This window comes from Molothrus aeneus, chromosome Z (assembly GCF_037042795.1).
Source record: "Molothrus aeneus isolate 106 chromosome Z, BPBGC_Maene_1.0, whole genome shotgun sequence".
In the NCBI taxonomy this organism is placed as follows: Eukaryota; Metazoa; Chordata; class Aves; order Passeriformes; family Icteridae; genus Molothrus; species Molothrus aeneus.
The window spans coordinates 25,820,560-25,847,181 of NC_089680.1; the positions used below are offsets into that span (position 1 = coordinate 25,820,560).

The 26,622-nt window shown below is 33.8% G+C and overlaps 1 long non-coding RNA gene across 1 annotated transcript in view; it reads left to right on the plus strand.

Annotated features, from left to right (window-relative positions):
• LOC136569218 (uncharacterized) overlaps positions 1 to 26,622 on the plus strand; it is a 476,564-nt gene that overhangs the window by 367,860 nt on the left and 82,082 nt on the right. Inside the window, exon 4 of the long non-coding RNA XR_010785325.1 lies at positions 12,838 to 12,881. This is a non-coding gene — a long non-coding RNA (uncharacterized lncRNA). The remainder of the gene's footprint in view (positions 1 to 12,837; positions 12,882 to 26,622) is intronic.

A 26,622-nucleotide genomic window follows, 5' to 3' on the forward strand; every position in this document is an offset into this window, starting at 1 on the left:
CAACGAGCCTTTTCCTGAATGTCTGAGTATTTCTTAAAGTCATCTGCATCACAAATCCTGTGGAAAATAGACTAGAAATATTGGTTGCAGTGTGGGCATCATTCTTTGGTTTTTGATCACTCCTAGGCAAAACAGAAACTGTAGAGCCAGTGTTCTAGTAGCCAGTATTGTCAAATCTGCTCAGACAGATAAGGCTTCAGAAACAGGAGATGCCTGTATAAGAGACATCAAATATACTGGCCTTGCCCAGAATAAATTTCTTCAGAGTTTGTATGTTTTTGGATTTGTGATGAAAACAGCGTTAACCACTGGAATTATTTAGTTGCTGCTGAGCAGCATTTACAGAATCTCAAGGAACTTTCTGCTTCTCATACTACACCATCAGCAAGGAGGCTGAAGGCTGACAAATAATTGGAAGTGATACAGCCAGGACATCTGGCCCTAAATTACTACAGGGATATTCTATATCATATCACAACATGCTTAGCAATAAAAGCTGTGGGAAGGAGAAGGAGAAGGAGAAGGAGAAGGAGAAGGAGAAGGAGAAGGAGAAAGAAGAAAAGAAAAAGAAAAAAAGGAAAAAGAAAAAGAAAAAGAAAAAGAAAAAGAAAAAGAAAAAGAAAAAGAAAAAGAAAAAGAAAAAGAAAAAGAAAAAGAAAAAGTGAAGAATGTTCTGAGTTATTATATTTGAAGCTTTATTCAAGATCATCTACTTCCAGTCAATTTACAAATTACTTCTCAATTTCTATCAAAATTTCTCCTCTTTCAGTTTAAAACCATTACCCTTCATCCTGCCACTACACTCCCTAAATAAAGGGCTCCTAAATCCAGGCTTCTAGAAGATCCATCCAGAGCTTTCTCTTCAACAGGTTGAACAAGCCCAACCAAGTCTCTCAGCCTGTCCTTACTGGGAGGTGTTTGACAGTCATTTCCATGGCACTCCTCTTGGAAGCCTCTCTGTTGGTATCTGGTACAACTTGTATATTAGCTTAGGGCTAAAATGTTATTCAATGCAAACTTTCAGCTGCTGTGAAGTCATATTCAAAAGAAAGAGACAGAAAGATCATTATTCTTCCAGAGGGAAAATAAATTTAGGGTATAGGCAAAGTAACCTGTAACAATTGCTTCAAGGTTTAAAAAGCAAACAGTAGCCAGCACTGAAAGAAGATAAAAAAACCAAAACACTAGCTACTTTGCTTGGACTCTGGGAAAACACCTTACAGGTACAGGTGTCGTGACTAAATTTCATCCCAATACAAAAAGGAAGGACTCTGAAAAATATCCAGGCTTAGGAACTCTGTTTCTAGAAAACCTACCCCACCCAGTGAGATGATCATCTGCCTTCTGTAACAAGAGCAAGACTGTCTTTCTCCATTCGTAGGTAGAGGTTCTCATTTGCAACACCTCTTCCTAGGGAATGAAGTAGGCTGCAGGATCATGTATTCACAGAAGTCCTAAATCAGCTCTTCTCTTATGAGGTTATTATAGTATTCATTCCATTCTTAGAAAGTCAGCCTTGACACTGGTGTTTGGACTTTCAGACTTCTAGAATGTATATTCTTTGCTTTTTAGTTCTACATTGATCTTGTCCCACTGGTCCTCTTTCTCCACTGTCCTGTTTTTCTTACACAATGTTCAGCAGCTGTGGTCTCTCTGTAGACCCTGTGGGATTAGGTACATCAACAACTGGCTGGAAGGGGATCTTCTGGGCAGGTCTCCTGGCAGTGAGAATCCCATAGCTTCTGTATTGCTTGAGCAATATCACAGTAAGAATGAAACTCCACAGAAGAAGATTTACTGAAAATAAAGAAGAAAAGCAACAGATGGACATAACAAGGCCTATGATACAAATTGCAGTTTTAGGTGGAACTTGAATCATACTGGCATATGTGAAGACTAGAGGTGTCCTTGCTCTGTCTTCATCATTTTGAAATGAGTGAAACAGTTCAGTAAGATTCTGATTAATATGTGATAAATATTTCCAGAAGAAACCAATGCTTCCATATTAAAAAGACAATAATTAATTCTGCCTCCATGGAAAATAAAACAAAACAAAAAACCTCCTCTCAAAAAAGCCAAAAATACCTCCCCCTCCAAAAAAAAAAAAAAAACCTAAGAAAAAGCCAAAACAAACAAACAACCCAAAACAATAAAAAAAACCAAAACACTAAACCAAAAAAAAACCAAAGAAACCAAACCAATCAAGTATTTAACCTGAAGTACCAGTCTTAGCATTCTTCTGACCCTATCCTGTTCATATACAATCTGGATATATTATATTGAGCCAATCACACTGACTACTACTGGTGGACCACACAAAGAGATTGTTAGCCTTGGTGACCTCCAGGGATGCTTTCTACCTTAAATTAGTCAATGGCTTAATAACTATAGCAGAAACAACCAGAAGTCATTCCTACACTCATCCTCAGTTATACAGTGCCTTTGAATGTAGTCAGACTGTAATTTGTACTCTAGCTATAAATCAATTTTAACCTTAATTTAGGTATCCATCTTAAGCTCAGGAGTTATGAGGTTGTGGAAATGAGTGACCAAGTGTTGTATTGTACTAAATAGTTATTTCGTTGTTTGTGCTGGGTGTTGAAAAAAATGTTATTGGGTCACGTGGATGGTATATTCCCCCTCACATGGTTTCTCCCTCACACAACCCCCTGGTTTCTGGATGCCCTGGTGGTCTGTCCCACGGGTGGTCCCTCCCCTTGCCCCTCCCCAATGTTATCCCATTGGCCGTGGTCCTCTTTCCCCGCCCCCATCACCTGGGCTCTAAAACCCTGCGGCAGGTGTGGTTCTGCCTCTTTTTGCTATATGAGTGGTAGCTGCCATCAGAAGTGTGGTGGCAGTAAACTCAAGCTAATACACTGGATACTCGTCTCCACGTGACAAAGAGCGCTTCTCATCTTTTATCCTCTGTCTATGCAATTCCGTGTGGGCTTTAGTCCTGAGCAAGCTGGATCTGGATTTATACTAGCCCGGAGACCCACAGATTTATTGCAACCAAATCATACAAACTCATCAAGCTGTCTTTTGCAGCACGTAAAGAAGTAGGTTGTAACCATGTGCTTAAAATTGCGCAAGAACTTTGACTTACAGACAGAAAATACACACGGACACACAGCCACAGGCATACACACAGATAAAATCTGTGGGTTTGTTGTTAGCAATGACTGCATCTAAAATTATGTATTCTGTTCAGTGTGTAATTTCGCCTAAATAGCCCTTCAAACAAACATCACTGGAATGTGAAAACATTGGAAAAACTGAGAAGCAGTTATACCACAAAAAGTGAAGTTGGTCCAGAAGATCTCTCTTTTGGGTTGTATTTTTCATATTTTCAGCAGCCGAGAATGCAATTATACAATAGTAGTACATTTAATTAAAAAAAAAAGTAGAGTAAACCCTACCTAAATATTAGTATATATTTGGAAATGTAGGAAAAGACATTTCCACAATTAGAAAATAATCTTAAAACAACAGCAAAGGTAATATTTAAATTGAAAATGTGCACATGCAAGATTTTGACGTCCAAATGTTTATATTAATGCAGTCATAGGAATCAAATTCTCTCACCCTTTCAGGCAAAACCAAGATGCTCTAAAAACATAATAATTTCTCTAATTTCTATTCTATTTAAAAATCTTTAGCTTTCCTCTGGTAGAAACAAAAGTTACTGTTACTGAACCCCATGATTTCTCTGTTTTCATAATTGAACTTAAGAGATTTAATACGTTCATTTTATGATATCAATGGTGACTTTTTAATTCTGTTTATAAAACTTTATCATACTGTAGTGTGTATAGCTAGGTTTTAAGTAAAATATTAGATGTGACTAATAAATTATGGATTAATTACAAAAATATGTTGTGCATTCAACCTCAAATTCACTGTATTTCAGAGTAAACAGTATAAGTTGTGAGCGTGGATATGTTAAGCGAAACAAAAATATTTTGTGAAGTTCGGCTTTAACCTAGGTTACTTTTATGTACAAAAAAAGTCTTCCATCTTGCAGGAATATAAAGAATAGCTGATCCTTCAGTGAAGTCAGCAAAAGCTCAACATGTGAGTCTCAGTTTTACCTATCATGTAACTCTTGGATACCATAACTAAAGATTTTTTTTCTGATAAAATGGAGGCTTGATAAAAGATACAGATAGCAAACATTTTTTAATTTAATTAATAAATAATAGAGAATAAACACCATCTGGCTGTCTGGAGACATGATTCCTAGGTAAACTACTATTTTTATTTCCAAGAATAGCTACATATAGAATTATGCTTCTTCATTCTGAGACTTTCTTTTTACCAGAAAATTAAATTTTTCAAATTTATAAGGGATTTTTTTGTATGTGATATATTATTTTTCCCCAGTGATTGTAGACATAAGTAATTTATGAAATTTTATGAAACTTTGGAGACATTATAGGCTATTGATAACTAATATAAAAAAATAACCTTTTTCATATGGAGATATCTTTGAAAGATATAAAATTGAAATGAGAATTAATAAAATCTAAAACAGAGATACCAAAACTAAAGCAAGTCAAAAAAAGTTAAAAATTTTTTAAAACCTGAATGTGTCATCTTCAATAATCTGAAATGTTAGTGTTTCTTTAGTCTAAGGTCTTTGTCCTTAAGATCTTAAGGGTGTTTTAATGATTGTATTATTTTTATAATCTGATGTTTACAATCCTTTTGTGCAGAAAAAACAAATCCTTTCAGGCAAATATTTTTTTCTAGACTGAGTGCAAATAACTACATGACTGAAAAATTTATGACATAATTATCACTATTCTTTTAGGAAGTTTGTTTTCAATCCCCTTTTGGAAATTTTTCACCTCTCTTGCTTGGTCTTTTAACAGCCTTTCTGATCCAATAGTGATGCAAATTACATTGTCATGTTTTGTGACTTTTCTGCACTTATCACTCAGCTATAGCCTAGATTCACAGATATTTATTTTTGTTTTTATTTTTTTATTTTTAATCACTAATGGATTTGCAGCTAACCTATGGCTTCAGCCATGGAAAGTTGCCTTCGGTATCATTGATGTATGCATTATGCTGATAAGTACCATGGTTCATTTTCCTCTTGGGTAAGCACAGTTAAAAAAGAAAGGCAGAGGGGAAGAGAAAGAGAGAAACTCTAAGACTAATAATTACCTTAGCCTGAGACAAGGATGGCAAAACACACTAGATTGCTTTCTAACATTCAGTTATGTGTAATGAAATATGGCTGCTTCAGGACAAAAAAATGTGTTATAACTTCTGTTATTTTAGTGTTATTTCACTGAATTCCTCAAAACTGCATTTTGTTCAACATTATCAGTGTGGTAATGTTTTAATTAAAGGGCAAATCTTGGCCTAATGATGAATTCTTTCCTGACATCAAAAGGACTGTCCCTTGCATTATGGTCCCTTGCATTACTTCAGTGTCATTATTTTATATTACATTTTAATTTGTTAGTTCATCAGTGTGAACTGAGTGTCCTAATATGTAAAGAATAATTTGTCATGATTCAGTAACAAGGCTTGTTGAAGGGTGAATAGCAAAAATAAAGAAGCTTATGAAGAAGAAAATAGAAATAGAAAAAAATAGAACAGAAAAATAAAGAAGCTTCAACCTTATGGAACATATTAGGAAATAAATTTTATGCACGAGTACTTGTATCACATAGGGCAGGAACTACTGTTCTTCTGATTTTTATTTTGCTGTATCATATATAATATGAAAAGGAAAAAATATATACAAATATTTAATTCCTTGCTAGAGACACTTTAATTCAGATATAGTAGTTGGTGCTGTACAACACGTAAATAGTTTCTGATTTTATTATAAATGGATTATGAAGATTTAAGATAAACATGGCCAGAAAAGTTAATAAAGCCAGAAATGGTGTATATCCCAAACTTCTCCAAGAAATATCTGGTTGCATGTCTACGAGTTTAAATTGTTTCTGTCTTCAGTATCATACAATTCCTTTGGAGTTAAAAAGAAAAAGAGAGAAATTAATCCAGCAAAGTGGAGAAATATACTAATAGGTGGCTGATTATAACTAAGATATTTTAATGTATTTACATTTCTTTTACTCTAATTTAGTTTTAAGAAAATGACAGCTCATGTTTACTTATCTGGCTAAAAATTAATGTAGGTCTCTCTAAAAATCCACCTGCTGTTGATGGCTTGCTGTATTAAATATTTGCTATATCACATCATCTGTTGACATCGCAAACATGTCACAGATAGTTTTACAGCTTCTTTCATATGCAGATGTTTTTAAAAGTGTTTACAACTGAGCATTTCAGAAATAGTAGCATTCTAGAAATATTATTTGCTCAAGCAACTAGATCTTGGAATTAATATCTCCTCTACTTGTCTTTCATTTTTAATTGCATCATCCACAAATGTAAAGTTGTCTTTGTTTGCTTTAAGATTTACAACTAAAGTGGGTTACAGTAAAACTGTTTTAAAAACATCATGTTCACACTGTTTAATTAGAGTTTGGACCAGGTTGTTTAAGTGAATCTTCTTCCACTGCCGAGGCTTCAGTTCACTTAGTATCCTAGGACTACAAAAAAGATGCCTCTGGATGAAACTGATGTAAAAGATCTGCTTCAGAAGTGTACAAAATATAATACAATGGTTAGTGAGCATTAAATACAGAGTGACAGACAGGAGCTAATTTCAGCTAAAGGCCTTGAACTATGCAATTTGGGTGCTGGGTCTTAGCACAGGCTGGGGACTAGCTCAGTGTTTTACCACATGGCTCTTAATATGCTTTTGTTGTACCAGTTTTCAGCAAGTGAATTTGAATTTTGAATGCTGAAATCTGACTCTAGAATATATGAATACTTCTTTCACATGCTCTGCATATTTGTGTGCAGAGCTGAGTGGTGAAATTCATGAACACTACACTAAGAAACTGCCTGTAACTGGACTAAAATGATAAGAATAAATGTGTTTTTACAGTGGATTTTCTCCAATATTTTAAAGTCTTTCAAACTGATGTAGGTCAGTATCTTCCATTTTTAGCTTTGAGCTTTCTCCCAAAAATTCCTGAGACATTTCTTCTCCTAATAGTGGTAATTTTTTTTATACTAACAGCTAGCAATGACAGGTAGAGAATATTCCTGATACAATGAAGCTGTCCCAATTCTCTGTGACTTGTAATTAAACTTGTAAGTCTAGCTGTCTTGTTTTCAGTGGGAGAAAAAAATGTTGATTATTGTGGACTGAGGTTCTGCTCAGCCTTCCCTATAAAAACTGTCCCATTTTGCACAGAATTTAACAACAGAAAGCAGAGCTGTTGTTTTGGGTCTTGTGAGTTGGGTTCTGCATGAGTCATGAACTCAAAGTCAGTCTGCTGGCTCAGAAACACATCCCTGAAAAAGCTGTTTTACAAAAAGGTATAGCATGAAAAGCAGGCATTGGATAGAATGTTATCCCTTCCTTGTAACAACAGGCTATTATGCTGTGTGTGAGAGAGAGCATATTTTGAAAGCCTTTTTGTCCCTTTGTCTTTTGCTCATATTACCACTTATGTGTTTGTTGAAGCAAGCTATTTTAGTCAGCGCTTTACTGTATGTTCCTTCGAGTAAAAAAGTTTCTTAACAGATTTTTTTAAAGTTCATTATTATAAAGCATTAGCTTTATTCCATCTTCTTTATGGGAGTCCTCTCTTTCCTCTGTGTAAACTGTGCCAAACAAACTTCCTATCCCACTGATATTTGTGATGTCTCAAGATTCAGGCTGACAAAAAAACTTACCTTGAAAATTATCATGCTTCAATCTACAGTTCTACAGGAAGGAAAGCATTTTCAGCCAAGATATGGGGAAGAAAATTCCATTTCCTTTAGAGGACTGAGACTCTGGCTTCTGAGATACTTTCTCAGAAAGAAATAATACTAAAACTAGAACCAGAAAAGATAACTGGATAGCAGGAAAACCTTTTTAATGTTCTGTACATTGCCAGGGGAGTTTCAAATAGAGTGCAAACTACATGATGAGATAATTCCTGTCAAGTTACTCAGGGAAAATTGTAAATGTACATAGGCCAAAAAGATACAGTTGTAAAAAAGGGCCATGCTTTTGGTGATGAAGATACCATAGTTACATACCTGTTTTTATTAAATTTGGGAGACTGGAGAAAGACACAAAACTTAACTGGTTACGACTGCAAAGAAGGAGCAGAGGAGAGAAGAATAAAAGTGAGGCTTTCAGTGATAGGGGTTTTTTTTGAGAGGACAAAGTCATGTAAACACAAGGACATGTCTAGCATGAGTGTTTGAATCAGATGGAGTTTCTCTACTTGTGCATGGTGTATCTTCTACATATACAGAAAATGGTAAAACTAAAAGGAAGATAGGAGTGTTTACACATTGCTTTTCTTCTTTTGTTGGTTTGGTTTGCTTGGCTTGGCTTGGTTTGGGTTTGGATTTTTTTGGTAAGTTTTAGTGCTAATTAACAACCTTCCTTAGGTAGGATTAAGTATTTATTTGGGGCAGCCTTCACAAAAATCTTTAAGTGAGATAAGCAAGCTGATAACAGGTGGGGATATTGCTTCTAGACCTATGTTGGAAGTTAGTATGCTCTGCAGCTCTTGGAGATGTTATGATCTGAGATCCAGACTTAAAAAGAGAGGTGTTCAAATCAGTAGTAGTAGAACTTAGAAATGAGTTTACCATCATGAAAATCAGAGGGCAAATCACATAGCTTGAATTTGTTTATTGGATGAACAGTGCTGTCTGAGAATGCTGCACATATTTTTGTTGTGTCTACACAGAAGGGTTACATAAGGAACAGCATAAAATATGTGTAATAGAGAAAAAAATTATAAAGTAAATGCATAAAGCAGATGCATAAATATTAATGAAATATCTGTAGAAATATTGCTATTCAATGCTATATGTATTGCACAGAAAACATTTTGTCTGGTAAAAATTAAGCAGAAATCAAAGACTAATATTCTCTTCCCATCCAGGTAATAGTATAGTGGTGTGACATGTTGATTTCAGAGCTGCAGTCTGATAATATGGTATGATTGTGGCTACAATTGGGCTGGTTTTGAATTGCTGAATGCAGGGTTGATAATATCAAGATCTTTTTGTTGTTTGCTGAGCAGGACTTGCACAGAACTAAAACATTTTCTGCTTCCTGTACTGCCATGCTGGTGAGGAGACTGGGGGTTCTTGGGAGGATGGGAAGAGACACAACTGGAACAGGTGACCCCAACTGACCAAAGGGATATTCCAGAACCTATGGCACCATGCCAGTATATAAAGTGGGAGGAAGAAGAAGGGAGAGTAGAACATTTGGCAAGATGATATTTGTCTTTCCAAGTAACTCTGTGCATGATGGGCCCTGTTCCCCTGCAGATAACTGAGCACCTGCATGCCCATGGGTAGCTGTGAATTAATTCCTTGTTTTGTTTTGCTTGTGTGCACAACTTTTCCTTTCCTTGCTTAATTACCTTTTACTTTTCATGTTCTCTCCCCATTGGTATGGGACTGAGCAAGTGGCTGTGTGGGGCTTAGCTGTTGGTTGAGGTTAAACTATGACAGTCCTTTTTCAGCACCCAAAGCAAGGCTCAAAGAATTTGAGATAGTGACAGATCTGATTGGGATGTACTATATTGAATTGATATCTGGTAGTGCTGTTTAGCTAATTAAGACATTACTATAACTACTATTTTTGTAAGTATTAGAGCCCCCAGGGATTTTGAAAGAATAATGTTAAGATGCACTTTTACAAAGTATGATGCAGAATGTATACAATGAAGAGTTATTGCATTTATTAGGTCATTATCAGTATAACAAATGTAACTCTGTATCATATGTATAAGAGCAGAATGACAGTCAACTACAGTATGAGCATGCAGATTCCCTGTTGCTTAAGTTTTTTGCTTTCTTATGGTAAAGGAACTCTTTACAAACTTAAAGAAAAGTACATAATCTCAGTGATTTGGGTCCAAATTGTATGCTGCAGCAGGCTTCCTCACCACTGTACTATCATACTTGAGGAACACATGTCTAAAGTTATGCTGAAATAGCATAATTTTTATTGCTATTTAGCAATAGCTTTCAAAAAAATATCTTTCACTTCTTCCCTTATAGAAGGATCTTGGTACAAAAATAATTCTTTAATTTACTTTCCCCATTCTGAACCCTCTTGCTTTTCTAGTGTCTATTTACCTATAATTGACAAGATGTTGAGAGCAATTAGATATTCCCTAGTTGGCTGGCCTTTGCAAAGAAGATTCTTGACGGAGATCAAGAAAATTAACTACCACAGGTTTCTTAGCTTGAAATTCCCAATAAAGCAATATAAAGCAAATATTTATACATTAAAGGTTAAGTACTTCAAGTCTTTAGACAGTAATTGAATGTATTTTCAAGAGAGGTTTAATTTTGATAGATTTTTTTCCCGATTTTACCGATTTTTGTCTCCTCTTTGTCTCAAATAGTAAATATTTCATACTACTGACTAGCACTTTAGGGTTGGCACAACAGTCAGAGCCAGATTAAAGGCCTCCAGCTGCAACTTTAATAAGAAATACCATTCCATAAATAAGGTTAATTTTTACATAGTGGTTTTATAACCATAGGAGTAATATTCACACATAAGTTTTTAAAAATGTTATGAATTACGCATTTTGAAATAGGCCTTCTTGTTTTCACTGATGTTTAACTTAAAAGTTAAAGTTAAAGACTCTAAATCTAACTTCTAAATCTAAAGAATTCAGTAACCTTTCCTTTCACCTCAAGGATATGCTATCACCCTAAAGAAAATTAAGGAATTCTTCCAAAATATGATGCACTCTTTCTCATGCCCTCCATATAGATATTTATCAGTATACACTGCTTAAAACCTTTTAAGAAATCTGACAAGTGACAAGATCAGTCACTGCTCTTAATGGTGAGCTGTGGAAGGCATTCACAGTGTTTAGATAATTCCATTAGTTTCAAAAGGAGTAAATTAATAATTTACATTAAGGCCATTGCTAATTACAAAATTAACCTTGGAAAGTTTAAAAGTTTGAATAACTTGCCAGAGTGTAATTCAGCTCATGAAACTAGGAAAGTCAAAGCCCAACTGATTTGACCACTAAATACTAAAGACTAAAATAATTTCGTGCATTTAGATTTGTTAGAGCTGGACTTTTTCTTTTGCAGGCTAGTTTGAATTCTTGCATGCCTTTGTTGTTTTGTTTGGGCTTTTTTTTTGGCAGGGGAACTACATGTATAGAGCAGTAATAAGCTGTATAGTCAGTCAGGTAGTGCGCTCACTATATGCCATTCCTGGTATAAATCCCGTAATTTCTACATTTACCTGATTTCTGCTCAGGTATCCATATTCCCAAAATTATATTTGGAAAGTCTAGATTCCCACATCAGTTTCAAGTATTGATTATTTATGAAGTCAAATTGCTCAAGACTAGTTTTGTCCTCTGTCTCCACTAACTGATATGTTCTTCCTGGAAGCAATCAATCTTCTTCTGTTTAGACAGCTAAGATCCATAATTTCTAATTACTGCAGGGTTAAACCCAAGGTATGGTAAATGTTGGCCCTCTAAATATATCTGTTGTTATTCTTAAACTTACAGCCCTTCATACTTGTAACCACCATAAGTTTTGCTGAACAGAAGCATTTTTTGAATACTTACGTGAACATTGTATATACAGTTTTAATACTAGGGGTGCATATAGTAGGGGTGCATACTGACAGAAAAATTGGTGGGAAAAATTGAAAAATAGGGTTTTTGAACTTTTCATTCTTCAAAAAACTAATATCTTAAGATATACACATTGGGAATGTTAGTATAGGTATTGCATGCAGTCAAATCCCTTGTGAATATAATGCCAATTTTCAGATCAATCTGATTACACTTTCATCCTTTATTATGAATAGTTCAAAATTATCCAGTGGCATACCAAAATTCCACAGATGAGTTTTTTGTTGCAATAATATCACAGACTCAGATGGAAGAACACTAGTGTTAAGGTTCATAACCTACCCTGATTATTGTTATCAAATTACTATTAATTGAGGCATACTTTACCAAAAATAGATGATAAAAATCCCCAAACCATGAAAAAATATATAATATTTAATAGAATGTTTTATACAGTCTCAAAACCAGTGAATTTAAGTGTTTTGCATTATAGAGTTTTTATTTGAGCTAGTCTTTAAATGTCATTAATATCTGCAAACTGATTCAAACTTGAAAATATGTTTCAAGAACTACAAAGGTATATATTTGGGAATCGTGACCCATAGTACAAAAATTGAATTCTGCATAATTGTAGACTTTCATTTAGGAGGTAATTCAAACATTTGATTATGAAAAATGCAATTTAAAATGCACTCTGATATGACATAAAATGAAATTCTTTGCAATAAGAGTGGTGAAGCACTGGAACAGTTCGCCCAGAAGAGTTGTGGCTGCCCCATACCTTAAAGAATTCAAGTCCAGGCTGGATCAGGTTCTGAACAACCTGGTCTGGTAGAAGGCATCCCTGCCCATGGCGGGGGAGTTGGAACTAGAAGATCTTTAAGGTGACTGCCAACCCAAACCAATCTATGATTCTATCATAATGAGATCTGTAGGAAAATTCAGAAGCATATTTAATAGAATGAAAAATAGAACTGCAGAAGTATCTATGTTTTCATTTGCTAATTTTTCCTTTAATATGTGTATGAGGTGTTGAAAATCATAATTTGTTCTGACTCTACCTATCAGCAAATAAAATATATGCATAAAGGGAACCATGGTATTTGACAGTGACTATTACTACCAGTAATATCAAATGTTTCTTAATCTTTTTTAGATCTCTATCCTGAGACAAAACAACAGGATGTGCCTTGGAGAAGAGTAAGTTAAAAAAATTCTTTGTCCTTGGTATATTTTCATTGTAATCGTAATAACTGGTTACTGTAAATTGAGTTTCAGTGAAAGAAATCTGTTATCCATTTATTTTTAAAGTACTAAGCCACTCCTACTGCACTGTTTATGCAGACTTAACCTTGATTTAAGTAACTTTTTCATTAGGTTTTTTTTCAGGCATAACTTTTTATTGAGTACATTGAACTTAAGCATTAATACTTCTTAGAAAATCACTCTCAAATACTTAAGCAGCAATAGAAAACACTCCTAGATTACTTTGTTCCTTCAGGTGACTCTACTCTAGAAAAGAGAATGGAAAGAAGATGACTTATTCTTAGGAAAAATAAATTGTATGTGTTTAACTATCTATTAATCACTGAGTTTCTCCTTTATCTATATCTGAAATAGTTGTTTTCTCTGTAGCACTTAAAAAGTTGCTTCTTATAGTGAAAAAAAATTCATAGACCTAATATACAATTTACATCTCTCCCTCTCAGACACATGGCATACTTAGTGAGTTTTAAATGGAAACATTTTTCTGTCCAATTTTTGTATTGTTTTACTTTTTATTGTTTGGTTTTATATAGTTTTACTTTATCCCAATAACAGGTTCAGATGGCAGAGAGTCAATGGCATAGCTTGAGCAGAAATCTGTTAACTGCTTGATATGGAGGGAATTGCCAGCAGCAAGTTGTTGTTTTGGTTTTTTTTTTTTTTTTTTAAGTAAAGAACCCATCATGCTGTTATTCAAGAGCAAAATTTGTGCAGCGTTCGTAGTATGGAATACTACTACCATGCTGCATTATAATGCTGGCTGCTAATACTTATTTCTATATGCTAAAGATACCATAAAGTCTGTTTGGAAAAAATAAAGTTACTACAATCCTGAAGTTTAACAGAGAAGATGAACACACCTGGAATTTTGCCTTTGGTTTGGTGAGTTTAGGACTTGGATTTAGAGCAAAGACTAATCCCAGTCCCTAAAGAAACAGAAGTTCTCTAGACAGGAAAATGAGTCTTGTTTCACTGCACACACAGAAGAAGATGCAAAGGGGCAAAGGAATGAGCAATACTGGGAAAAGATCATCTGTGCTAGCTCCTGGGAGAATCCTTCATTTTTCTTTTCCCCAAATTTAAAAGCAATCTCCTAAAGCCACAGAAATCACTTGAGGTATATCTTCAATTCATTTCAATTGTCACAGTTCCGTTCTGTTCAGCACAGTGGTATTAATTTTCATCACCTCACTGCTTGAACATAAATCTTTATTACCTCAATTAATGAGTTTCATTTTTCCTTTCCTTTGATGTGTTTTGTGAGAATACAGTATACTTTCAGAGCACTCTAAGAGACATCTGGCATACGATTCTCAATATTGTAGCTACACTGATTTCAGGCCTACTGAGTTATTCGTATCATACTCAATAAATAAATGTATTTTTATTCTGGGGCTGTTTTTCAGTACTCCATGTTGTGTCTTGATAATGCCACTAGATGGTCAGAAATAATGTTTTAATGGGAGGAAACAAGACAAGAAAAGAAAATGCCATTTTCTAGTCTTGAAGATGTTATGTTGCAAAATATAATGAATCATTCATGTGAAGTGTCTGAACAACACATTTAGAGATCAAATGGAGAACTGATATTTTCCTAAATTAGGATATTTTCACACAGAAAACTATGCATGCAGTTGACTTCATATGGTTGCAAGCAACTCTAGCAATATACTTCTAAACAAATAGGAGGAAAAAGGGATATTGAACAGTAAGATGTGAGTGTTATGTCCTAAAACCAATATTTTAATTCAAAATGTAGTAAAATTCTTTACCCATTCAAGATACAAACTGCAGCTCCATTCATAGAATCATAAAATAGAATCATACAAACATTTATATTAGAAATGCTACTGTTAAAATCTTAAAATCATTGCGTCCATTAACCTAGCACTGCCGATTCCACCACTAAACCATGTCCCTGAGCATCATGTTTACTGATACTACCAGGTGAAAAACAGATTCACTAAATTGCAGACTACTATTTCATGCCAGCAGAGGTGCCATTAGAACAAACATTTTCAGACCAAATTGAGATTACAGAATAAAGCTAACATTATGTTAGCAGGTGTGTGATTATTTTTGCACAATTGTAGCTCACCGGATTAATCCTGGACTGCACTTAAATGCAAAGCACATTAACAAACTAAACATGTTTTTAATTATGTCTGTATAAATTCTTTAATATTTGCAAGAATGATTATTAAAAAAATATCTTAGGATATCAGAAACACAATGATGAACTTCCTTATGAAAATGAAGTCTTGTCTTTTTCTGGAGAAATAATAGGAAAGTCTTGTTAGTCTGAGGGAAGTAAAATTTATTTTTCAGCTGATTCTGTATTGTTCTTTCAAATGACAAATGTTTATCATGAACTTTAAATATTTCTTAACCCGTCAGACTAATATTAAGGTCCCTTAAACACTGACTTACAGATAATGTGGATCTTTGAAAAATGTCTGAATTGTAGTGTTTGGAAATAGGTATATTTTCATTTTAGAAATTATTTTGTTTATTGTTTTAAATCAATTTTTCAAAAATTTGAAGATGCTGAAAAAACTCTAACTGTTGGTCTGTTAGGCATACACTCAGTGCTAATGGACGAATAACTACACTTGTTGTTTCGATTAGGATTAGGGTGGGAATCAGTGGGGTGGGAGTGCCTTCTGGCAGGAGGTGGCCTAGTGAGGCAGAGGGTTGGTTTTGCAGTCCTGTTAGGAGCGTGGCTAGTCATAGGGGGAAGGCTAGGGCTAAGTTTATAAACATCCCTTTATTATATGGAGAAAATCTGTTTCTTGTCATTAAATCAATCTAGATCTCTAAAAATGTTATTACTAAGAGATTCCTAGAAATACAACATGTGCAAATAGACAGAAAATTCTCTCTTTTAACTTTATTATTCTTCTGATATAACTAAATCATTGTCCAAAGTCAATTAAACATTTTTAAAAAGTTGGATTACGAAACCTCTTCACCCATTTCTTTTCTCTGAATTGCCAGCAGAAGTATTTGGCTGCAAAGGAGAATAACTATGTTCTTTTTTGCAAGTAAAGGTTGAAGTTGTCAATTCAATTTTTCTATGCAATAATGCAGTTAATAAAAATATTAAACAATTATATATTAAAATTTTGTAATGTTAGTAATAATTTGCAGATTACTGGTTTTATTCATGTCTTTATTACACTGTGTGTTTCAAAGAAACATAACAAAAATAGTGTTATATTGATGACTTTCAGATTGATATTTTTTGAAAAGTCTTGTATGCTAAAATAAACTTCAAGAAATATAATCAGAGATAGAATTAAGGAAATAAATTAAAAAGAAACCTATGACACAAAAATTGGTTCATACAAAAAGAAGTTAGAAGTGGTAAAGTCTCCACAATTTTGACACAATCATATGAAAAGATGATTTTTCTGATTGAAATGTAACTAAATCTGTATTACTAATCAAAAAACAGATTGAACAGATTCTATTATAATTGGTGTTAATTAAATCATATGACAGCATTTGTTGTATCATCATGCTTCAGAATCTGTACCTTAGGAAGATAAAAATTGTGTTCCTTAGGCTTCAAAGTGCTTTAAAAGAATATTTCAGTGTTAACATCCAATGAGACCTTGATGTTCATATGATTTCCAGCAGAATTCTTACAATATTCTTCTTCAGCTGCTCTATTTTGATATGAGGTCCAGTGTATGGACATGTAAGTAATGAATGGAGCAAATTTTATGATCTTTGAGTCGTAGAGATAAATATTTTTCAGCTCTTTGCCTGTCTCTTCATACAGCAGATTTTCTAGTATTCTCTTCACAAATTTCTGGATTCTTTCACAGTTTTATATGTTACATGTTCCTTAACTAAATAGAATTTGCTAATATTTTAGTCCTTTCTATTTATTTTAGTCAAAATAATAGTAAACTGTAAATGGTATTTCTAAGTGAAAACAAAAGATAAAAGAGAACAACACTTCAACCTGAAATGTGCTAAAAACTGAGCAAAACACATCTACATCCCACCTAAATATTAAAGAAAAAATAAAAGTACATGTATACAAACTGAGAATAATTTTATAGTATTACAAAATGACTATGCAGCATATGGCTTAAATTAGTGGCAAAAAAAAAACAGGTAGAAAAACACCAGTCTACATATATGTTCTTGCCTTTGAATAATTCTTTTTTCTCCTTGAGTGTTTAAAAGTCACTAAGAAATCCTAGCCCTTTGTTATATTAAGGTCCTGAAAAATTAGCAAGGCTTTTGTTTTAGATACTTTAATGTCTGTTCATTTCACTGGCAAAAGTAGTTAGCTTTCTAAAGACTAACAATTTACAAAGATTACATGCCCCATGGAATCTCAGCAGAGAACCTCACTTTTTTTTTACACAAAATAGCACAAGATAAATGAAAAAAAAGTATAAAATAATCAGGCCACTTATGTTTTCTGAAAAGAACAAGTGAATCTCCCAGAGGGCAGAACCAACCAATACTGCCCAGGTATTTAGAATGGGAATAACCAATATTTTCAGCTGTAGGGTGGAAACCTACCTTTCTGAAAAGACAAAGGGAATTATTTCAGTGTATTAACTAACTGGAACAAGTACCTAAATGCTTTGTAATATATGTCAGGAAACTCAGCACAAAGTTTTAAAGTTGTAGTATTTTTGTAAAATGTAAGTTTAGAGGCCTATGGACAGTTACCATTGCTCTAGGATATGAGATTTTATAATTGCATCATGAATAATGTATCTCCTGCACAGCTTCCTTTTACATATGATCTGCTGCTGTCCACATAAGAATCCTAGTCATCTTTCAAACTGATCAATGCACCAATTTCTTCATTTCTTCAGGAGAGATGAAATGGCAGCAGTGAAACTAGCTCAAGAGTATCTACTAAACTTACATGTCAAGTGTTACTAAATTCATTATAAATATCATTTTTCAGCTGTATAAAAATCCACCTATTGTCAAATGTCTTAGGCCTCTTTCTCAAAGGGCTGTTTTCACTTTGCAGCCTTTATCAGCCATTTACTTTGTAAAAATAAGAAAAAAGTAATACATTTGGGTTTGAGCTTTCTCAGTTTCGCAATTTAAGGCAAAGTTATAAGCTTGCATACAAGGTTAATCTCAGTTTTTACAGTTATGATGGCTTCACAGGGTTTCTGTTAATTGTTTCATTATTTACCTTTACCACATTGCAGAGGATTGATAGTGGGATGGCAGTAATGTGTAATTCAGTGTGGATCAATGGTTGGTACTAAAGGTAAATTTCTGAATTAACAAACTGAAACTATTGGCATTAAATGCAATTACCATTTTCATTCTTATAGTGTCAAGACAAATGTAGAGAAAAACCATGACAAAAAATTTTTTCCTCTTATACATAATTCATGTCTGAGGTAGTAAATAAGAGGTGGAGTAGCTTTCCTCAGATGGCTTCTGTGTCATGTCCTGGAAGAGAGAGATGTTGCAGCATTGTTTGGTCCTTGAGGCCAGCGGTCAAGTGCTTGTCTGCAGCAAAAGTTACTACTGTTCGCTCACTCTTTTCTTTTCTTAATATTCAGAACGTTGTTACTGAAATGTGTTCTGACATTTCTTGTTGTTAGTTAGGGCCAAAACTCCAATTCTGTAAATTTTACACTGATGGAAATATCTGTGAAGTTTGGATATGAGGAGATCAGATGAAAAATTCAAATGCTTTTATCTGGATAAAAATCTTTCTCTGACATACTTGAAGGCCTGCAGCTGAGTCTCCATGTTCAAAGCGCATTAAAAGATAAAAAATTAGTAAGGTATTATGAAGAAAAGTAAGACAATATAGTTATTGTCCAAACAGTAGTGTTTCAATCTGTAATATGGCAACAACAGGAAGAAGGCAAAGTGAGGTAAGTGTAAAAGTTCTCTCTTAATGATGATATTTGCATAAGTACCATAGCATTTGCTTTAGATCCCACAGAAGATAATTATGCTTATTTTAAGTTCTGTGCTGTATTGCAGATTTTTTATAAGATTTTTTTTATTATTCTGATGTTGTTTTAAAAAAGAAGGAAATTCTACGAGCACAATACTTGAAATAATCATCAGATAAAATTAATTTGATACAGTTATCAGTAGATAATTGGAGACACACAAAATGTGGTATTTTGCCTCTGCCAAAGAGATAAACATTTTACATTATGCAATATAAACAGTATTATTTTCATGTAGTGCAGAATTTTTCCTTGTCATTCTGCTATTGTGGATCAGACAGTCAAATTTTTTATTTTCCAGCATTAGTGTTTCTGTATGTTTACTCATGAATGGCTTCTAAATGGTTTGTTTTGCCAGTCTTGTATTACTAAGGAAGACTATTTTCAAACACTGTGTGATTTGAAACTCAATCCCAAGAAAAAAAAGAGACACCACTAATCAAATATTAAAAAACCCATGAAATAATCTTCTCTATTTTATAATCATAATGGCAGGAAGCTCAATTTTTCTGCTCAAACAAAAAGGCTGGTATACATATTTACCAAAGGCCTTATGATGTTTGCAGTCAACTTTGCAGAAGACAACATTTATAAAACCTTTACAGAGTCTGGCAGGTGCCATGGATTCTCCTGGGGATTAGTTTTATTCAGATATTGTCTTTCATTTGAACTTCAAACATTTTTTTCTTTTTTTTTTTTTAGAGACAGATTTTTAATAAGTTTTGGAAATTAAAACTGTTTCTATTTATGTCATTATAATACCTACTTTGAATTTAATTATGGGAAATAAATCCCAGTAAAGCTAAAGATTATTGCAATTTTTAAGGGGAGTAAAAAAAGACAAGGAGGTGTAAATGTAGTTTGAATCACCGAATGAACTAAAAGCATGAACTAAATGCCATGGGGCTTTTCTTTAGGTTTTTTTTTTGCCCTGAATGAATAAAAAACAGGCTTTTCTAGTATTTCTATTTTTCAGTGTCTAGTCCTACAGAGACCATATTATATTACAAAAACACAAAATATTGTGTTTAATACGACCTAATCTTACCAAGAAAAATCAGTTTAGGAATTCATTCTGAAAGTGAAAATTAAGATGTGAGGCTCATACTTAACTGATATTCTTTCTTTTGACACCCCACTAGTAAGTGAAACATGTAGCTCCTTCCTTTGTAGATTCTGCATTTTGGAAAAAACACAAAATGGTGTTCAGAAAGAGGATTATTAGAAAGATACTTATAAATTGCTGTTCTTTTGATGTTGTTTGTATGTAGAGAATGTTTTTAATTCAATTGTACCTCTTAATGTAAGGATAATGCAAAAATAAAATGGAAAAAAAAAATCTTTGAAGTGTCAGAATTCAGGCTCTCAGAAGATGTCTAGGATTATATGTTATTTATTTTTTAACTGATAAGCTGTCTTTTTCTCTTAGTTTCCGAAAGGGAAGACTTACAAGGATCTTCCATCCTCTGGTTTACCACAATTCTCTTGGGTACTAAATGAAAAGGATGTCAGCAGATTTTTTTTTGCCCACTTTTATTTTCCCAGAGCAGATAAGAATATCCTCAGAACCTGGCCCCTCTGACAGCTGAATAGGAGTGTGTCCACCTTTTTACTTGTTTGTCATTCCCTCTAGGACTCTGATAAATGAGACTTGTGTCCTTTCAGCAAGGCTTTTATCTGTTTTCTAATGAACCATAGACCTGAAGATCAGTCCCATAAATTTCCACACTGCTAAATATTCCAGTTAAATCCTTCTCACCCAGCAGCCCACTAGAATGCTTTGTCTGGTGGATTCCTCTGTGCTAGTCCTCCTTCTGACTGTTTCTGCTTAGGGGCTTAAAAACACTTTTTTTCCCATTGATTATAAGCATTGCTGCCAAAGAAACCCTGCAGTACACTTACAAGTACAGAGGAACCATCCTCTCAGGGAGCTGAGCTTTTAGAGGAATGAGGGGAAAGTGAACTATCCAAAAAAAACAAAAACACTTGTTTTGACTTACAGGTAGAAACTAATTTTATTTTTTAAAAATAATGAATTATTAATATAAATGCATTTTTTGCCTCTCGGGAAATTATCATTTTTTCTCGTAAATTTCTATTCTACTTCAATGAAGCAGGATTTATAATTCTAACTACCTTAGCAGAATGATGCATCATGACTTTGCTGCATTTTAGAGGGCTATGCTAATACTCATCTTATCCAAAGGACTTGAAATATTGCTGAAATATTAAAATTTTTTACCATTATAAAGGGCTACCTGTAGATCTTAAAACATAAAAGGAAGAGAATTACTGACCTATGGCCAAATGTAAGGTAATTATTTCAAAATTTTCTCTATCATAAACAATAACATCTGTATTTAAGGAATAAACCATCACCATTTGGGATCCTGTACAAATCTGGGAAACCTAATTTGGATTGCCATTATATGAAACAGAATATTAAGGGCTATTTCAGATTACCATTCGAGGGCTGCTGAGGAATACATTTGGTGCAGTTTGCAAGCTGCTGACTGAGCTGCAGGTTCACATCTGGGGGCTGGCAGTTCCAAGCAAGAGGAGGTCAGTGAACTGCTGACCCTTTGCACAAAAACACGTGCAGGGACTTCTGGCACCATCCAGGTGACTGGACACTCAGCTGGAAGAGCAGGACCTTCATTGCACAGACTGAGGCTATGAAAGCCCAGGGATTCCTTTTCTCAGAGTCCCTCCCTGGAGGCACCCAGCTCAAGCTGCTATTTTGTTATTTTACCATAATTAAATTATTTTAGGGATCTGGACACTTTAGACTCTTCTGTAGGAAACCTGGGGTTGAGCTGACTGTGTGAGGAGCTGTGAAGTGGTATACTCCCAGCTCAGGGGTGTGAGACAGACTGACAGAGTAATTCCTGGATGGATGGGCAGGGAAATGTTCTTAACATGACAACCCCTCATCAGCCTTTCCCTCCATACTACAAAGGCACACATGAAATGTAGGTTATTACCATGTTGGTTTAGTCCTCTTATAGTCTACAGAAACATAGAAGACTTTGAAGAAATAAATACTGGAGGAAAGTTTTTCTGCCTAGGAGTTCACTACAAAATACAGAAATAAGAGACAATGTAATAGAATGTGAACATTCATCTCTTACTTACAGAAATAGCTAATAAAATGGAAGATTTGTTTATTTTTTTTTTAATTCAAAGAGAAAATTTTCTCTTTTTTGACACCACTTAAAAATGTAATTTCCTCCTAGAATATTATCTTCACTTTTGAGCTATTCAACAATGGAGGGTAGGAACTGAGTAGAAAAGATTCCACAGTGTTTTTTTTTAATGTTATATAATCTTATATTGTTGGGGAAATTCAAAGAGAATGATGGTACGTAATATACACTAGAATATATTTTTGCTCTTTTTGTTCATTTTCCTACATGAGGTAATATTTGTGTTAACAGTTCACTTTTGTGCAGGAAACTTTTTCAGATGCACTTAAAAGAGTAACTTTACAGAACCTGGAGAATTTCGCTTATCTATAAACCCAGAAATATTTCAAAGCATGCTGTGTAATTAAGCATGGTCTTCCCTACCTGTGTAAAAATCCTAAATCAAACTGTGTTTTTCCAAGATGTTTCTCCTAGAACTTTAGAACATTTCCAAGTCTTACTTACATCTAATGATCCACCAATTGGTGTGGAATTTCCTATTTTTCCTCCTTATTTCCCTTTTTTTTCCTTGCTAATGATTGCTCAGATCTAGAAAATACCCTCCTTTTTACTCCTAAAAGTAATGGTGGAATTCAGGTGTAGGAGCTTGAGATAGATCAAAATTCAGAGACAAAATAGAAAATATTTAAAAAGATATTTTGCCTGTTTAATTCAGTCTGTAAATTAGGGGAGGTTTTGCAGTGTTGTCTGCAAATTTATCTATAGTTACAGTAACCTTTGTAACATGATTTCTGATCTAGCACTTGTGTTAGTGTGAAGGTTTATCCATGATATTTATATAAAAAGATCAATCTTAGAGATCTAAGTGAACATGAAGAAGAAAATGAAAGTGGAAAATTGACTTGGTTATATTATTTGCTCAATTAATAACTGCATTAATTTCTGAACTACAGTATTTTTCTTTTATTTAAACTGATTCTATTTCAAAGTAAAATTTAAAGAAATATAATGTAGAAAAAAAGCTCTTTAATGAGTGAACAAACGGAAAGTCTAACCTCAAAGTTTTCTTTACAGCCACATGCAGTCAGATATGGAATAGGCCTGCTGAATTACATTCTTCAGCATTATTCAATGCATACTAGCCCCTAGATTGCCATGAGCAGTAGCATTACTGAGCAGTAACACTAATTCATTCATTTCTTTAAAATTACTTTAATTGTAAACAATATCTGATTTGTTATTGACTTTTTTTGAAAGCTGCGCATAGTTCAGCTAATCTATACTTCATGTTGTACCTTTTATTACTGTATTTAATTTCCTGTTTTGGTCAGACTTTGAGAGGTTTCATATCCTTCTTCCTTTTTGCATGCCTTTTTAGGAATATTTTTCTCTTAATAATCAGGCAAAAGTTTTCATTTCAACTCTTCCAAGAAGTCTTAATACAAAGTTCTACAGATTTTTTTTTAATTTATACAATCAAGAACAAAATCTACATCTTCTGATTTAGGCCTGACAAACTGATTTTGGGGGAACTTCACTTGGTGTAAGAGGCTTTCCTACTTGAATGTTTGTGGAGAATGAAGGTGATAACATGGAAATCAGTTATTTGCAGAACACTGACAGATAAATCTAATTTTCCATACTTTCCAGTTTTTAACAATTTTTCATTGTTTTTTGATAATCAGTTGATGTCACTTTAACTTTTTTGGCATTAATTGATGAAAGACAATTCAAACAAGGTTTAAAAATCTTCTGTGAGGAAGGGGAAAGGATAGATAAGAAAAGCAAACAGTCCTGCATGGACCATTTACTGTAAGTGGTGTGAAGTTGTTTTGAATTATGCAAGGCTGAGTCTGTCTCAGGGCACTGAACATGAAAATTCTGAGAATAAAATAAAGATATTAGATGTAATATTGCACTACAATGGGAAATTGCCCACATTAGATAATAATATAGTGATAAAATACAGAAGAAATAAATGTCAGGGACAATATAACACACTGAGAATCTTTCACAAAAGAAACCCAGATCATTGCATTAAATGTAGAGTATTAGGAATAGGGATTAATGTATTAATTTTTGGTTGTTTTTTATGTCAATGGAAATCATTACAGTTATCTAAGCCTGTGCATCTAAGGGGCAAAAAGGCAAATTAAACAAAATATTATTCAAGAAATAATGCACAGGTTTAGTAATTTCACAATATGATATTTTGCTGTATGAATTTTTATCCCAGGAAATAATTTACAGATTGCATTGCTTTTATGTTTGCACAATTTATATTACAAGGTTTAAGGTCTGAACCTTCTATTTAATTGAAATAAACAATTAATTTTTTTTGTGCTTGCACAAGACTGTCAGAACTTAATAAAGCCTTTGCCGTATATAAAAGGTAAAGTCATAATCAGACAAGGAGTGAGAAATTTTCTTTTATTATTACATAGAATGGAAAGAATGCTCTGAATGTAAAAATTGCCTTAACAAGTACATATTTGATATGCTGATACAAAATATTCTCTCTAGTATTAAGACGTCTGATATCTCAGTTTCATCACATAAAGTGTTCTGACACTTTATATGTTGCTATACCACCTTGTCTTCTTTCTTAAATTATATGTAATGAAGGGTTTAAAAATCAGAATCAGTTGTTGTCCTAGGAAATATATAGTACATCAAAAGTTTTATAGGGGTTTAAAAAATTGTCTAAATATGTGTTTGTATATCACCCCATACTAAGGACCTTTTAAACTTTTTATTAGGTTGCATAGCTTCTAAATATTTTACTTCCTATGATGTGAATTTTTTAATTGTTTTTCATCTTAGATTTTTATCTTGGGTTTGAAAGTAGAAATCAAACTTCTTTAGATGGTCTTTAAGATCCCTTCCAGTATAAACCTATCTATGAGTCTTTGGTTCTCTGGAATTTGCTACTAGTTTACACTCATACAGGTCAAGCTATTGTGGTGGAGAAATATCTGGGCTAAATCTATATGACATGTTTGGGATAACAGAACAAGATGGAAATTGAGGGAAGCTTGAACTTTCTATGGGTTTTATTTCCTTTCCATATTTGCAAGGTTTGCCCTGATTTAAGTGACTTCATTTTCATTGATTTCTTCAATATGATAAAGGTCTTGCTGTGCCATTTAAAGGAAAACAATAGTTTTAAAAAGTCTTCTGTAATTGCATTGTAATTTTATTAAAAGTCATAATATGTTTTAGTGCTCATAAGTTTTTAACCCAGCCTGAGTACATGCATTTTTTAGGTCAGGTTATTCAGTTGTGAAAACATAAATCCTAGTTTTGTTCTAGAATGCCTCCTTAAAATGAGTAGATAGATAATTCAGTACCTAAGAAATAGTATTGCTGAAAAAGATGCAGACAGGAACCCTGTTTCTGTATCAGTCAGAGTTTGAAGATCTACTTCAAAGGCATTGTAATACCAGATCACTTTGTGCAATAACTGAATGTAGCCACTCACAAGGTAGAAGTGAACATTATCCCTGACTAACTTTGTCCTCCTTCTTTGGAGTGAAGGAGCAGGCATAACAGCACTCCTGGAAGAAAGCCGAAGATGGTCAATTGCCCATTTTCATGTCAAAGCACTGGCTTACTTCCTCCTTGATGTAATTCAAGAGCAATAAACTCCAAAGTTCTGTTCTATTTAGATTATTTTCTATCATTTTTGTATGTAAATATTTACACTGGCATGAAGGCAATCTTTCAGAAATAAAAGGTACAAACTTGGTTACTAAAGGAAGAGGAGGAAATTTTTACTGAATAAAGGGTTGGCTAAGAAATTAAGATTTTATTTTGAAAGGTAAAATGAATTAATGTTTTTACAGGTTATGCAGGCAGGAAGATTTCATAGGATTATTTCTTGCATGAGATAAAATGCAATACTTTCTGAGAACTCTCTGAGAACTCTCTGAAAACTCACATCCACATCAATGTCTTCAGACTCTTATGAGTGTAAAAGGGTGCACAAGCACACCGGTACTATATCTACTAGTTTGGGAGAAATATTTTGGAATTTAAAAAAGTGATTATGACCTTTTTTTCACTGGTGTTAGCCTAAAGACTATATTCACACTCTTCAAAGTAATGAAGAGGGAATTTTTGGCAGCTAAATGTTCCCAGAAGAATTTTGGTCTTGCCCACTCTGGTCCACTTTTAATTGCTCTTATGTATATTTCTGCTTTTTGTTTTATCTCTTAGTGCTGTTGACAGGAAAATCATGATTGGTTCTGTCTGGTTAGACTTTCTGTATCTCGTTTGTGCATATGTGTTATGTATGGGTGATGGGAAAAGAATATGCATAATCTCAGATATACTTACATTCATAACTGCTACTGATGTCTTGCACTGTGCAGCATGTAATTATTTTTAGAATATCTTCACTAACTATCACAAATGACTGATTTATCTTTTGTTTGTTCCCCAGTCCAACTGATCTTTTCACATAAATTTGCCCTTTCTTATTGAGGCATTACTGTGGTTACCATCTCCCAGCTGTACCATCTCCCAGCTGGAGGGCAAAAACATGGCAAAAAACTGATAATT